This window comes from Neocloeon triangulifer, unplaced genomic scaffold (genome assembly GCF_031216515.1).
Source record: "Neocloeon triangulifer isolate White Clay Creek 2 clone unplaced genomic scaffold, ASM3121651v1 ptg000014l, whole genome shotgun sequence".
NCBI classification, from domain to species: Eukaryota; Metazoa; Arthropoda; class Insecta; order Ephemeroptera; family Baetidae; genus Neocloeon; species Neocloeon triangulifer.
The window spans coordinates 29,141,070-29,156,824 of NW_026775556.1; the positions used below are offsets into that span (position 1 = coordinate 29,141,070).

At 39.3% G+C, this 15,755-nt stretch overlaps 1 protein-coding gene across 4 annotated transcripts in view; it reads left to right on the forward strand.

Annotated features, from left to right (window-relative positions):
* The window catches only part of LOC132199477 (transcription factor Sox-13-like), a 199,879-nt gene that overhangs the window by 19,268 nt on the left and 164,856 nt on the right, over window positions 1-15,755 (forward strand). For all 4 annotated transcript variants that reach the window (XM_059624214.1, XM_059624218.1, XM_059624219.1 and 1 more), the window contains exon 2: window positions 8,708-8,764. The gene's annotated coding sequence lies outside the window, so the exon portion shown is untranslated. The remainder of the gene's footprint in view (window positions 1-8,707; window positions 8,765-15,755) is intronic.

The following is a 15,755-nucleotide window of genomic DNA, read 5'->3' on the forward strand; positions in this document are numbered from 1 at the left end:
GCATGCGAACCTGGGCCCTCACGCGAAACAGCAACCCCATGCGAACCTGCCCTCTTTCAAGCGAACCTGCCCGCCGCGAACTTATTTTAGCAAAACGTGGATACTGGAACGTGTGGCTTGCGATCCTGGCCCCCCCACGCAAACCTGCTCCCCATGCGAACCTGGCCCCCGATGCGAACCTGCCCCCCGATGCGAACCTGCCCCCGCTTGCGAACCTGGGCCCTCATGCGAAACAGCAACCCCATGCGAATTTGGCCACCCATGCGAACCTGCCCTCTTTCAAGCGAACCTGCCCGCCGCGAACTTATTTTAGCAAAACGTGGATACTTGAATGTGTGGCTTGCGATCCTGGCCCCCCACGCAAACCTGCTGCCCATGCGAACCTGGCCCCCGATGCGAACCTGCCCCCCCCTCATGCGAACCTGCCCCCGCATGCGAACCTGGGCCCTCACGCGAAACAGCAACCCCATGCGAATTTGGCCACCCATGCGAACCTGCGCCCTCTTTCAAGCGAACGTGCCCCCCAGCGAATGTGGAAAGCGGCATCGAAAACACTGGCAAACATGCAATGATCCACTGCAGGGAGCTAGCATAGATTTTGAAAGAGTGGTAAAAATTGGAAAAAATTGTAAGTCAAAATAGTCCGTAGACGCCAAAGTGCCATTTACAAACCCCCTGGCGGGAAAAGTACGAACCTGCCGAGCGCAGGGAAAGTTGGAAAGGGTTAAAGGGGGTGCAACATCGAAAGCAGCCCCTAGGACCAATAAAACCAATTGAAATGCAAATTAATACGAATAAATCGAGTTGAACTGCCAAAAACCACGTGGTTGCCCATTTTAGGGTGGCGCCGAAAGTTGATCGTGGATCGGCGGGCCATTTGGCGATAAAAAAAAAGTAATTGCTAAAATTTCCTGCAGCGGGGAGCGAACGCGGGTCCAGAGCGCGATGCCGCACTAACCGACCGGGCCACCGCGGCTCACAGAGAGTGTAGGAAATTACACGGAATAATATGTGCTGCGAGTGGAATGTGAGCGAAAGTCGGGACAAAAATTATTTTCAAATGAACTTTAAAATTAGATTTATGCAACGATTTTTGAAAAAATCTCAGGAAAGTTAGCAAAAACGGTCTAGTTGACGATGCCGTCGGCGGCAAAAAAGTGATTTGCCCTGGTAAGAAGTTATTCGCCGTCGACCGCCGAAAAACGTGGTTTTTTGGCTGTTTTTGTGAAATTTGATTTTCGGCCGAGAATTAAAAATAGAATTTATGCAACGATTTTCGATTAAATCTCAGGAAAGTTGCCAAAAAGGGTCTAGTTTACGATGCCGAGGGCGGCATAATTTTGGTTTGCCCTGGTAAGCGTGTATTAAGGGTCGCCCACCGAAAAACGACAATTGGGCAAAACTTCGATCGGCCGCCGCGCGTCGGCTATGGCGAATAATTAGCTGAAATTTTAATCCTAGACCAATGGCGATCCGGGAAACTCGAATCCGTCATAAAAAATGCCGAATTCCGAGTCGGCCGAATTTTCGGCCGAATTGCCGAAAAACTGTACATTCAAAAATTATAAAAGTTTCTCAAAATAGTAAGGACCACAAAAGAAGTAACATATGTGAATTTAAAGAAAATTGAACTTGTAGGAAAAAAGTAGGCATTTAGGCGAAAAAGTGCCGATTCGACCTGGCGGGCGCGGGGGTCGATGGAAAAATCTGAAATTCGCAGGAAAGATGCGCCCAATTATTCCGCGTCGAACGGTGCCCAGGTCGACGCCGTGGCACCGACCGTTGAATAGTTACGGGGCTCCGACCGCGAACGTCGTCCGACTTTGGCGAATTATTGCTCGTCGGCGATGGCGAATATTTCGCTAAAAATTTGGCCAGGGACCGATTGCGACCCGATCTAACCGAATGCGACGTTCAAATTGCCGAATTCGGAGGTCGCCGAACTTTCGGCCGATTTGCCGAAAATGGTATCTCCGAAATTGGATTTTAACATTTCTTTTCGAAAGAAGACCGAATTTCGGGGCCAAAACCCAAATATGTCTCTCTGAAAATTCCCCGTTTTCTTTCCAGGGCCGACGGAAGGCGAAAAATGGGCGATTTTTGCCCTTTTTTCGGCACGCGAATTAAATTGGTAGGGACGGCCGAATCGGCGATCGCGACCCCGTTAAATCGACAAATTTCTTGTTCCGTCCGACGGTGCCCGCGGCGTCTTCGCGGGACGCGGCGTTCCGGAGTTATTCGGCGGCGACCGAACCGCCTCAAATTCGGCCCGAACTTTCGGCGATTTTTTTCGTTACGAAGCCGGTCACGGATCGCGAATCGGCTCGCGTCCCCGACTAATTCGGACCCGAGGAATCCGAATCCGTCGTCGAAACGGCCGAAAAATTAAGTCGGCCGACTTTTCGGCGAATTGCCGAAAATCGGCACGACGCGAAGTTTTTTTTATTTCGGCAATCGATAGAGGACCGATTCGCCCAGGTCGTGTCAAATTTTGGTTCCGATCGCACGCACGGTTTTTATAAATTTCCCGAAAAACCCGAAAATCGCGGTTTTCGGCCGAAAAGTCGGCGAAGGAGCGAAAATTCGGGGGTGTGCGGCAATTTTTTCGGACGCGCCGATTTTTTCCGCGTCGTTCGGCACCGAGAACACCCTCCTAGGCGCGACCCACGCGGGGCTAGCGCGGAAAAACCCCCCTTATGGGAGAACGGGCGAAAAACGGACCTTATCGCCCGTATCTCGGCGGGTGCGGGAGCCAGCGGAAAAAGCTCCCGAAGTGAAAGTTATATCGAAAAACCATGTCCGAATCCGTCGAGAAAGTATTTTTTTTCCGAAATTTTACGCGAGAGATCCGAAAGTAATTATATAGTAATTTTATTCACGGCCACATGTAATTTAATAAATCCTCATTCCAAATAAATAATTTGTTCGTTTCGCACTATTCTCATATCTTTAGCAGCCATAAAATGGAATGGAAAAAGTAATGAAAGAAAACAATATTTACTTTATTAATATTTAATTCATCAATCAATTTGCTTTTACTTGGGCAAATGTATAAATTCCATACCGTACGTAACTAAAATCCACAAACCAAGGCAAAAGCTTGGTCTCATCGTTTAATTAGAAATTCAGTTCTGCGTCCCACACGGATGAGAACACAACAATAAGGTGTGACTGCGCGACTAAATCACACACAATATTGTAATGTCCCTTTTGCGCCTTGTATTTATTTCCCTGTTCTTCTCTTTTTCACTTGTCCACTCGCAGATCCTCTCCAAAGTGCTTTTCCTCTCTCTCCACACAACAAAAAGAGAAATAAATCTCCGCAGATTATAAAGAAATTAAAAAATTCTCTACGCGGCTGCGTCGTAACTCTTCCGCTTACGTGCGATTCCTTTTGTTGCGGCGCAGATTTATCGCGTGGCGGGCCGTTCGCATTTGCCAAAGCGAATTCTCGCCGCGGCCGTTCCCGAAATTGCGAATGTAAATCACGGCAGACGCTGGTCGTGATGATGCTTTATATTGGATTAAAGCCTCCAAATGGCAGCAATAAAATGTGGAATTGAAGGATTTATTTCAAATTTCGTTTCATATTTTGCAATAAAATTAAAATTGTATAATAAAAATTAAAAGCAGGGCCTCTCTTAAATTTTAAATTTTATTTTGCTTCAGCGTTGAATTATTTGTAAATTTCGTCACCAGATAGAAAAATAACAAACTGCATTTCGGAGATAAATCCAGCAGAGCGTTGACAAATCCCCGTTTTCTTTTCAACTCATTTGAGATGACTCGTCTTGTGTAATCTGGACGACTGATTATTTTAATCAAAAGAAGCTGGCCAAGAATGTCACCAACGGGCGCCATTCCATCATGTGTACGAAGAAAACTCGCCATAAATTAGTATTCAAAAAAGCACCGAAAGGAAACCAGGCGCATTATTTTCCTTATTTGATTAATCCCGGCGGCTTTTGTCAAAAGAGCATTTTGTGACAAGAATAATCGGTCCGATAAAAACGTAACGAGACGGGATGATTTTTCCTTTAACAATTATAAAGACAACGCTTTTTTCATTTCCTTAAAACTCGCTCGCATTGATAAATGACACGTAAATGGGTTGGACGCAAGCGCTCCGTCACTCCAACATTCCTTTTCTAGTCGCTCGATCTCTCAGCAGAAATAATTGCACGTATTATAATCCGCAACATTAAGCCAGAAAAATCCATAGCGGCAGAAAAATGTGAAAGCTGCTCTTTCTTTTTTCTTTATTTATACATAAAATATATGAAGTGTGATGAAATTGCACTCTCCTTAATTATATAATCCTAGAGCAGCGCGTTTTCAAATGAAGCGTGCGAACACAATGTGGATTTTCGCGCAGCAATCAAACGATTACACTTGTGGACGGTGACGCCCTTTTAGCACCTGACTCTCAATCTGCAGCTTTTTCTTGTTGATCCTCTCGGCGATACAAACAATGCAGGAAATTATGCCCGCGACACAAAAGAAACAACTTGGATATTTGCTAATGTATTCATTTGGAATAACACTTAAACCGCTGCAGGTGCGGCATGTTTCTTTTTTTCTAAAAATTATCGCTAGAAGGTGATCTCTCTCCCGAACTAACAAGGATCGCGGCTTTAATTATAACGCTGTGTAATTATAATTGCAGGTGGACGAATTTAAAAAGAACAGCATTTTGGCTAAATTAGTACACATTCTTAAAAAGCAGTTGTTTTAATTTGGATGGTTATTAATTCAAAGAAAGAAGCTTTAACTCGGCTGCATATACACGTGTATAAATAATTTATCGAAAGGAGGCTTCGTGCGCAAGATAAATTAATTGAACGGTCTCTTATGGTTTGTTTGAAAGGTTAAAAAGGCTAAAAGCGGCGGCGGCGGCCCACTGGCCGAGAGCGTCACGTCGCTCTGCGGTTTTATTCATGTGTATTCCCAATAGCCATGCAGTGTGATGAATGGAAAAAAGTAACCGGCTAAGTGAATGTGAAAAAGTACAAGATAAAACATTTAACCACTAAGTGCACGTTTTTTCTATGAATTAAAGTAATGTTTTACCGCTATGAAATATTGCGTCAAGTATTACAATGAAGGAAAGAATTTTTTTAGCAGTTTAATGCTTCAAAAATATTATTATGCATGGTGTATTGCTATTGAAAATTGTAGGAGAATTTTGGATTCAATTTGAAAAATTTGCCTAAATGTGTTAAATAATCGTAAGGTGAGAAATGGGGTTTTCTTGATGTTCTTTTATGATCACTGAACGAAGCAAATAAATAGAATAGATCTATTTGTTTCTATTCCAGAGGAATAAAACTATGGAACAAAAATCAAACCTTTCCTTTATTATGGAAATGAAGATTCGGGCTTTTCCTCGTTGCAAAAAAATTGTTTTCATTCAAAAACAAACGGCTCTTGAATAAAAACAATTTTTTTGCAACGAGGAAAAGCCCGAATCATCTCCTCGAGTGTCAACTTCTTCACTCAAATCAAATTTGTTGGAAAAGATTTTTTTTAATGAAAATTAATTTTTAGACAATCCGGCGCAGGTATTTTGCTAATACTTTGGAAACAAAAAGACCCCACCCATCCGTTTATTTGTTTTCAATTCACAATTCCTTTTGTCAAAATCGAATTTTCTTTCTCAATTAAAACTGGTTTATTTATTAGCAGAGGTAAAAATGATTTAATGTTAACTTACCAATAGCCATACGAACTGTGAAAAAGGGAAACTTTTCATTCAATAGAAAAGCATTTTGATATTTATTTATTATTTATTTATTTATTCTCCACTCGATACAGTCATGTCATGAATACAGCAAAAAAAACTATACAGAAACAGTACAGAAAAAGCTGAAAATACATTTTAAAAGAGACATGATTTATACAATTAGTAATTTCGAAACAGTCAATATAATATGAACGATTTTTTTCTCACAAAAACTTTTGAGAAAATGACCGAATTTTTCACAGACTTGAAAAATAAATGAATTGAACTGCGAGAAAAGTGAGTGAGAATAATTTGTCGCCTTGACGCAGAGCTTGTCTATACTCGGAAAATGAATTCGCGCGTCTCGCTTTGAGACGCAATGGCACAAAATACTGGTTTGCGGCATAAATTAGAGGTGCAGGCCAATCAATCATCATCGCGCGCGATAATAGAGCAGTTACTACAATATTGCAAAAATAAATGAAGGGCGAAACGAAAAAGCGCGGTGCACGCATGTGGTGGTTCAACTGGTATTGCCTTAATAGGAATACGTCTCCGTACGCGCGTGTGAGTGTGTCTGAATGCGACACAGTCTCTCGTCCAGAATTTATGTACATAAAGTGTGGTTATTTGACCGCAACAGCGGCATACAAAATACATACACACACACACACGGGAGCTGCAACTCGTGAAATAATAACAACAATATATAGAAGAAAGAAACTGGATCGATAGGACAGGTGTGGTTGCGCGGTGCTGCTGCCGGACAGAGGCAATAACGGTAGAAATAAAAGCGAGGAGACGCTGCGCTGCTCACGGCGCATGATTCGCCTGCTTGCGAAATTAAATTGATTTTATCCGCCACTGGACGGACCTTGCCGCCTCTCCGTGCATTTTTTCTCTCCTCCCGACGCCGCTAAAACTCTCCACCACAAATTATACCAGAGGAGAATTTGCGCGCCATTTCCCAAATTAGAAATAAGGAAAATATTGTGAATATGGCTTTTCCTTTTGCAAATTTTCAGTCAATTGTGTTGCAATTTTCTCGTTTGAGAATAATTTTGATCTGATTTTTATTAGAAACGATTTATAGTAATTGAGAAAAAGTTATAAATCAGTTTGAATGGGTAAATTTTTTCAATTTAAAATGCAAAACATTAAAGCATTTTTGTGTGTGTCTGCTAAACCAAAAGCTTATCAAGTGAGCACCTTTTTCGAGAGGTAAAGGAGTTGATGAATATTAAAATTAATTGCGTCACTTCCAGAATTACAAATGTGAAAAAGATCAGAAAATAATGTTGGTGCCATCTGTTCAAAATTGTATGTCAATATAATAAAAAAAATGCCCTAATTTCCCTAATTTTTGTTTTATAATTAGTGTTATAAATTGTTCTTTATTTTTTTAAACATAAAATTCAACCAGAATAGTCATCTCTTGAATCTCTTTTTTGTTTAGAATCTAAGTGTTGCTAAGTGTCGAAGGAGATTTGGTTTATTCTGCTTTAATTGCATATTGAATTATTGATGAAAAGAAATGTTTATAAATTTAATTAAAAGTAATTACCAAAAAAATAACCAAAACAAATACTTTACCAGACTCTAAAATATATTATTTAATATTAATTCGTATAATTTGTTGAAAATTAAAATATATTTTTAATTTATTGACAATTTTTTTCTTAATAAACAAGCTGATTTGCAACACATGTGTATGAAGTGAAATGGATAATTTTGAAAATTCCTCTTGTTAACTTAGTTTTTAAAACTAGAACAGTTAACCATAAATTTTCCTATTCTTATTTAAAATAATGATTTTTTTTTTATTTTCTTCAACCTCAATTCGTCTACAGCATCACCATGTTCCAAAAACACAAGAAAGTCCACATTACGCATGATGTCATTGTGGAGACAGTGTGCAAAATTCGCGTACAGTCTGTGTGGTGACGCGAACGCAAACACATCCCACAAATTTGCGGCACGTCCCAAATAAATTGTTTTGCTCGGAGCGCATTTTCCAGCAGCAGCCGAAAAGGAATCCGTGATGCTTGGCTCTCGTCGCTGCTCGGTCTATTATTTAAGTGGCGGCCGAGTGTGCAAACATTTGCTTTTGTCATCAGCGAGCAGCCGCCACCGACTACTGTCTGTGTTTGTGCTCTTTACTCTTTAGCTGCTGCCGGGCCGAGGAGCACAAGAAAGGCACCTGTTATTTTAGAAATGCGGTAGCCTTGCATCATCATCACGGATGCCAAAGTCAAACACGCCGGCTCTAAATGCACCGCTGGGATCTGGAAACCGCGAGGCAAACAGTCCTGAACTGACCATTCGTTGGCAAACAAAGCCATTCAAATTAATCTGGCCCTCGAGAGAAAAGCGATGACTTGGGCCTACTCAAGTGCAAATTTGCCTCAACTAGAATCAAATAAGATTTTGTTTAATGGTTATTTTTTATTTCTATTTTTTTTCTCTCTATAAAGTCATTAGAATCTAATGAGATGTTAATTAAAAATTTAAAATATTTACTCTGCGTTATTCACTATTTTTGCAGATTTTAATTTCTTATAGCGATCAGTTTAATTAGCAAGAGGAAAATAACAATTACACAATTTTTTATTAATTGTAAATTTAACACTATCATACGTTTTTTTTTATCAAATAAAATCCCTCTTCTCGTATTTAAACGTTTGTTTGACTTATTGAATTCAAAAAATACAAATTTTCACGCCACACGCCAAACTAGAAAGTCATTAGCGGCCCACGGAAATATTTTTTTTTTTTTGCTCTCATGTCCACGTTTCATTCTGCATTAGGAGCCGTTTTGTAGCAAGAGGCAAACACACACTATTTCATTACCGCATGATTTATTAGCAATTTTAAATTGGTAGAAAATTGATTTATTTCTTACTCGGCGGCGCGTCTATTATAATACACGCCGGGCAGCACGACCGAGTATATTTTTTACTAATGAAAACCATTTGTGTGTTGCAGAGAGATCCCCCCGCGGTGCTGCTTCCTTGGCCGGCGCGAGATGCTGCCTTCGATGAGGTAGGAAAATGAGAAGCACATTTGCATTTCGCATTTATTTTCGCCAACGAATTATCTTCGTATTGACTTTTGTTTGATTATTTTAAGCCAAGGCAAATAATTTATGTCCAACAATTTTAGTACAAATGTTCTTCAAAATTTGATATATTATACAGAAATTTTTAAAGTATTTGCTAAACAAAAAATGAGTAATTTTACTAATCTTTAATTTATTAAATAATACATCTCAACGTTATTTCATATATTGTCGCTTATATGTATATTTCTTTTTATATTTTGAGGAAATAATTAAACAAAACTTCATAAACCTTCATTTGAAAACTTTTGCAATTTTAAAACATTTGTGTACGTGTGTGTACGTATTCAAAAAATTTTAACTACATATAATTTTATTCTTTTTAAAGACTTTATTTCAAAACATTTCATATTTACAATTTCATTTATATTATTTTATTATATAATAATTTTACTATATTTTATCATATTATATTCAATTTGCTATTCTTTTCTTATTATTATTATTATTATTATTTTATTTTATAAATTTTATGTCACAAAAATTTGATTTAAAGCAGTAGGCATTGAACATTGAATTAATGATATTATAACTTTAATCTATTAAACTTCGAGTAGTTGTTTGACTTCATTATTATTATTATTGATATTTATTTATCCGAGGAGTGAATTATATGACCTGCCAAGATTTCACTTATTCAATCGACATCATGCAAATCTGAAAACTGGATTTTCAATTGAAAATCGAGAAACATCCGGCTCGAGGCCGGGGAGACCTGCCGCTGGGAAAATTGTCACTCTCACTTCAAAAGCAGTTCAATTTCTCGCTCGATCTGTGGCGCGTCCTTCCCGTGCAAAAGCCGCCGAGAAAGCAGTTCCAGCAACCACAGGCGGAGAAACAATACCTCCTTAACAAGTATTTTTTTTTTTATCGATTTTAGTCAATGAGGGAAATAATTATGAGCGAGCTGAGGGCGCTGCCGGGTTCGTCAGCACCACATTTATTATCGAGCTCTCGGCTGACTAATCTCGAACAAATGCCCCTTGTGTGTCAAGAAAGACGTACACGAAACTGTCGGCGGGTCATGGAAGCCAAATTGCACGCATTGTCGCGCACCCCCGTGTGGGGGGATGTAATTCCGCGGCGCGACCCATAATCAGGTTGTCGACAGCAGATCCAAGTTAAACTGATGTTATATTTCAATAATAGTTAGTTTAAAGACTCTCTAATTTTTACACGTGCTAAATTATCAATTATATAATATGTGTATGTATTTTTTTCCTTACTGTATTATTAATAACATAAGTTCATATATTTATATTTATTCTTCGTCAATTATTGTAACATTAAAATTGATTCTTATTTACTTTAATTTTTTAGCTTTTTTCTTTTGATTTTTATTACAATCGTTTCACGTGATTAAATTTAATGCAAATAATTTTTTATTTGTCTAATTGGAATGATTTGTTAAATTGCATTCTTATGCTGAACTATTCAATTTCTTAATTTCGAATTTTAAATTAATTTTCATACTGAGCACAATGGCAGTAAAAAATATATCTTGTATCTGAATGGAGAATAAATAAATAAATAAATTTTTTTTAAATGTTTCTCCTCTAGACAATTTTTCACGCCTACATCCATCCTTCCTTGTAGCTCGACAGTTTTTCGTTTGGCATAAATTACACGAGCGCACACGTCAATTTGGAAAAGAAAGTTTCGCGAGTCCAATTTTCCACAAATGGAACTGATTTGTCAGCGCGCGCTGCAGGGATGTATAATGTATGCAACACACACAACGCACAAGCATGAGAGCATTTTTATGCTGAAAATAGAGGAGCTGTAATTTCTTGCGAGAAAAAATTCAGACACACGTGTGTTGACGACCGAGCAAGAGAGAAAAGTTTGAAAGAAGCAATTTTCTCCGCTTCTGCCGGTGGTGGAAAATTTTTCTCATTACATAAGCAGAGCGCGCAAAGACTTATTTTTCTTGGCAATATATGAATGTGTCAAATAAGCAGCCATTTGTGCTGCCGCTGGCGGGACTTGCCGCTGCGAAAAACAATTTCCATCCATCACATCTCACATACACACTCACATGTGTCCCCTTATTTGATATGGAGACCAATATCGAAGATTTTTTAAGAAAAAGATGGAAATGGAGAAGTATTATAATAATTGTTACCAATTCATGTTCGAGAAAAAATTTCATAATTTTGTCCGATTATTAATTAGCGATTTTGGCGATTAATTTTTGTTGTTGTGATAAGTGCAAATTAGCTTGCGGCCCATCTCGGCGCGGCCCTCTCTTGTGGTCCCGCGTTTTAGCAACTTGTTTGCCAGAGGTGTTGCCGTTTTTCAAATTTTGTAGTTTTTCTCTCATTTGACTTGATTTTGGAAGAATAAAAAATAATAATAATTTTTCATCTCTACCACCATCGACGGAGCATTGAAAGTGGATTTGAAAAGAGCTAGAGAGGAGCATGTTCTGACATAATAATGAGTTTCACCCCCTCGGTCGCTTCTCCTCCCTGTAATTTAGCGACTGCTGCGACAATGGCATTCAGATATGTAGGGTGAATAACACAAGCCAGCAAAGTGTATTTATTCTTTGTGTGCAGCGTGCCCTCTTATTGTGAATCAATGAGGCAATTTTTTATTTGCTTAAATAATGAGGTTTTCTCTTTTTCCACCGCAGGGCTGCCAGCTTTTTACAACTGAGAAGCCAGACCAAAATATTTATTTTGCTTTCAAAATGTATGTTTTCGTCAATTTCAGAATAATTGGAGTCTAAGAAAAGAAATATTAACCAATTTAAAATCAAACTTGTTCTTTATTTCATTTTTTTTCATTCCAAAGTTGAACTTGATTGAAGTAAATTAAACGATCTACTTAAAGTAGAATAACTTAATATTTTTCCAGATATCTTTTAAGTTTATCTTTTCAAAATTTGATACTATCTTTCATATCTCATCATCTCAAGATCGCAGCCACACAATGAGCAAAAATATAAAAACTTCAAGTATATATGAATGTACCAAAGGCGCACAATAGCGCGCAGGAAGAATAATAATTGTTGTGCGTGGAGCACCCGTGGCATCTGAAGCACCAGCATCCTCTCGCGCGTAATTATATCTCCCTTTGGTTTGTTCAAACCCACCCATGCACGTTGTTCGATCTCGAGATTTGCTGCCGCCGATGCCTATTGTGCGCGCGTCTCGCCGCCAACAAATAACAATTCACAATAACAAATATAATGAATTCCTCGGGTGACGGGAGTGAAATGTGCGCTGATTATTGCGCGATTCATGAGAGCTCGCGGATAATTAATGATCGAATTATTATGCGTGCATGTGAGCGGCGCCCTCAAAGTAAGTCGGTCTCAATGTTTTCCAAGGCAAAAGGCGTAGACATGTTCAATGGCACGCAGATTTTGGAGAGAGCAACAAAAGCTCGTGGGTGTATCGCAATAATTAATAATTCTCTTGTCATCTGTTGATTATAACTTATACTTAATTATATCATTCTTTTTTGAAGAGTTTCAATTTTACTCGTATATTATCTGAATAATTTCTTAATTTTAAAAATTGTTTTAGTTTTAGTGTTTATGAAAGTTTAAATCTTTTTTTAATAGTTTGATAATTAAATTAATTTTCTATCCATTTCTAACAGTTGCTTATGCCAATTTTGAGTTTAAATTGATATAACGCTGGCCTCATTTCACAATGTATTGATCACAATTTAAGTAAAACAGTTCAGGGATCCAAATATATGTATCAGGTTGATGATAATAGGTAATATATTAATTGATGAATAAATATTTTCATAAAATACGACATTGAATTAATTACAGATTAAAACTTAAATCTATAATCTGAAGTTGTCTAGTATATTGCCTTGGTTTTAAAGGCATACATACAGTTTTGTGATAGAGAAAAATGAAATAAAATTGTAGTCTTGTGCAGTCCTTGTGATGACTAAAAAAAAATCATCTCCATCTTCATGATTTAACTGTATCTATTTTAGTTAAACACAAAATATTGAATTTTGAAAATTGAAGAGATTTTAATATTCTTTTATGCCTACAAATCATGGCAGTTTCCACTTTTATACCCAAAGGAGAACACTGCCGTGGGGCTACCGTTTGTTGGTGCCGAGCCGCCATACCGGCTGTTAATAACAACAATAATGATTGTGTGTGTGCGCAAAAGTTCTGCGAATTGACAGAATAATGGGACTCGAGAAACAGGAGCATGTGTGAGTTGTGCTTGGGTGAAATTGGCTCTCGTTCGAGCTGCTGCGAGCGCAGAATTAACAGCTTGGCTAGTGTTGTTTGCAGCTTTGTTGAAACGTAATCACCGCGCGAGTCAAGTACACTTCGCAATAATTATAGAAAGTTACCCACACACACATCTCTTACAAGAAAGGCTCTTTGTCCGCGCGCAATTTTCGGATGTGTGCCAGTGATTAGTAACGTCTAATTCGCGTTGCGTTTGAAACCGAAATTTGTGAAAATTGTCGTTGCTTCAGGAGAAGAAAATTAAAATCGAAAGGAAATCGTGGAAATGTTTGTGTAAATAGAGTATTTATAATAACAAAAATTTGAAATTATAATGAGTATTAACACAGCTCGGCAGACACCGAAAAAACAAAAGTTTGGTAGAATTTACACAAAAATATGTTGTCAAAATTGTATATTATATAAAATTGCTATTTAATTCCTTAAATTAAACACAGTAATTTAGAGGATCCACTGCTAAAAAGTTGCTCAAAACTGGAAATTCCATATTAAAAAATTAAGAAAATTGTGCCGAGATTGGCTTTTAAAAATATTACCTCTTTTTTATTTTTTTTTTCAATGTGTTGCTTTTTTTTCAAAATTATTGGATGAAATGAAAGTTTTGCAAAATATTTGCTTCAAATTGAATTTTTTAAATTCCAAGAACCTAAAATTAAACTGACTGTAAAAAGGTGGTCCAATTTGGTTATGAAAAAATTTAAAATAAATTTATTCCAATAAACAAGATTGCAGGCAAGAGGATTTTATTAATTAAGCACTGAGCATTTTGGAAAACTTTCAATTTATGACTTATATTTAATTCGGGAAAATAAAAGGAAGTAAACAAATAAGGTTTGCTGTGGGTTTGAGTTATATTCCCTATAAATGTACACTTCAAATCACTTGAAATCTGATTTAATTTTGGGGGATACAATCTTGGCCTGTGGGGAAGGGGTTGCAGTAAGGGGCGCTCTTGAGTGGGGTCTCAGCTGAGGGCGGCGGCTGGCAGCAGGAACAATTGCTTCTGAGGTGGCTGGTCAGCTGGCAGCAGCGACGGTCCGGACACCTGCGGAGGTGGTCGATTCGTAGCAGGGCTTGATGGCCGGACTGACGGCAGCGAGCGGAACTCGGCCTTCACCTGAGGGCCACGGCAAGACAAGTCACCATCTGAAGGGCCTGGAAATCAAGGGGGTGGTGAGTATGGGCTGTTTATTAATAAACTGGTTGTTGTATTTAATGCAACAACAAAGTCGGACTTGGTTTACCTGGGTTAATTGCAGGCACGGGCTCGAAGGGGTGACTCGTAGGCAGCCGGGTGAAGTGTCCGGGTTCGATAGGCACCGCTTCCGTCCGACGTCGCCGTCCGGTGAGAGGGTCAGCCCTAGAACAGTATTGGGGCCATTAGAAGACCACAAAGGAACTAGAGGGCGTATCTCTTACCGTCAAGGTTGGACGGGACTTGAGCAGCACGGGATCCTCTGGCGGGGGCACGGCTGACCAGGGTCAAGGCAAGGGAGGCCGTCCGGTCGTCTGGGACGGAACGGTCTGCTTGAGGACGATCCTGGGAACAAAGAGTTAACTTTTGAGTTCCTCCGACAGCGGCAGCGGCTAGAGAGTCGCCTACCTATTAGGTTAAAGGCGGTTCTGCGAGTCTTACTGCAGCTGACGGGGTGCTCCTTTTATATCATCAGCGCCCATCCACTTTTCATAAACAAAACATAGCCCTTCATCTAGAACGTTCCCACCCATCGGCCAACGTGAGAGAATTCAGTCAACCTTTAGACCTGAATTCTCTAACATCAAAAGAATTTACTTTATACCCAAAATAGATTTATTATTTCCCACAGCAATTTACATGTTATGTTAACAATTGATTTTCCACAAAAAAGTTATTTGACTGCATTTAAAATTAATTCACTATTGAGATTTTAATTTTAAATCAACTTAACAAAATAAAAAATATTCATATCAAAAAAACTTAGAGACAAAAGTACAGAATGCATTTAATGATAATTTAACCCCTGAATTAATTTGACCTCTTAAAAAAAAACTTACACTTTTTATATCAACCCCCCCCCCCATTATGTACTTTGTTTTCCCCAAAAAGCAGTCTTTGTTGCTCTGAATAACGAAAATAAATAAAAACAATTTTCCATATCAATGTGACTTGTTGGGGTTAATTGGGGTTGTCTGAGTGAGTTGCACTCCGGGCGTCGTGCTCTGCGTCGAGGCGGTTTGCCAAACTACGCAGTAGATTGGCGGCCCGTCGCAGCTCGTCCGGGGTGACCGATGGTGCCGGGCTGTCTTGGCGCGGTTGGCGAGCAACGGGGTTAATCATGGGCTGCGCCATCAGGGGTGGTGGTGGTGGGTAGTTAACAGCTGTCACATGGCCTCTTTGTGATCCGAGGCGTGCGAAGACGCTCGTCCTTGTGTTGCTCTGGTTCGGTGTCGGTAGCACAGCAGCAGTGGCTGTTGCAACTTTGGAAGTTGTTGCTGTCTGTACTGGTACAGTCTGTCGAGGACGAGACGTGGCAGGAAAGTCTATGGGTGTCAGTTGGTAAGGCATGGTCGAGGTTGTCGGAGCTGTTCGGACTTGGGTTGGTTCTGGGGCAGGTCTGCGAGCTCGCACCTCTGGTGGCAGGACTCGGATTGGAGCAGTCGCTGCACCCCTTGGGTCAAAAACTCGACGAGTCACC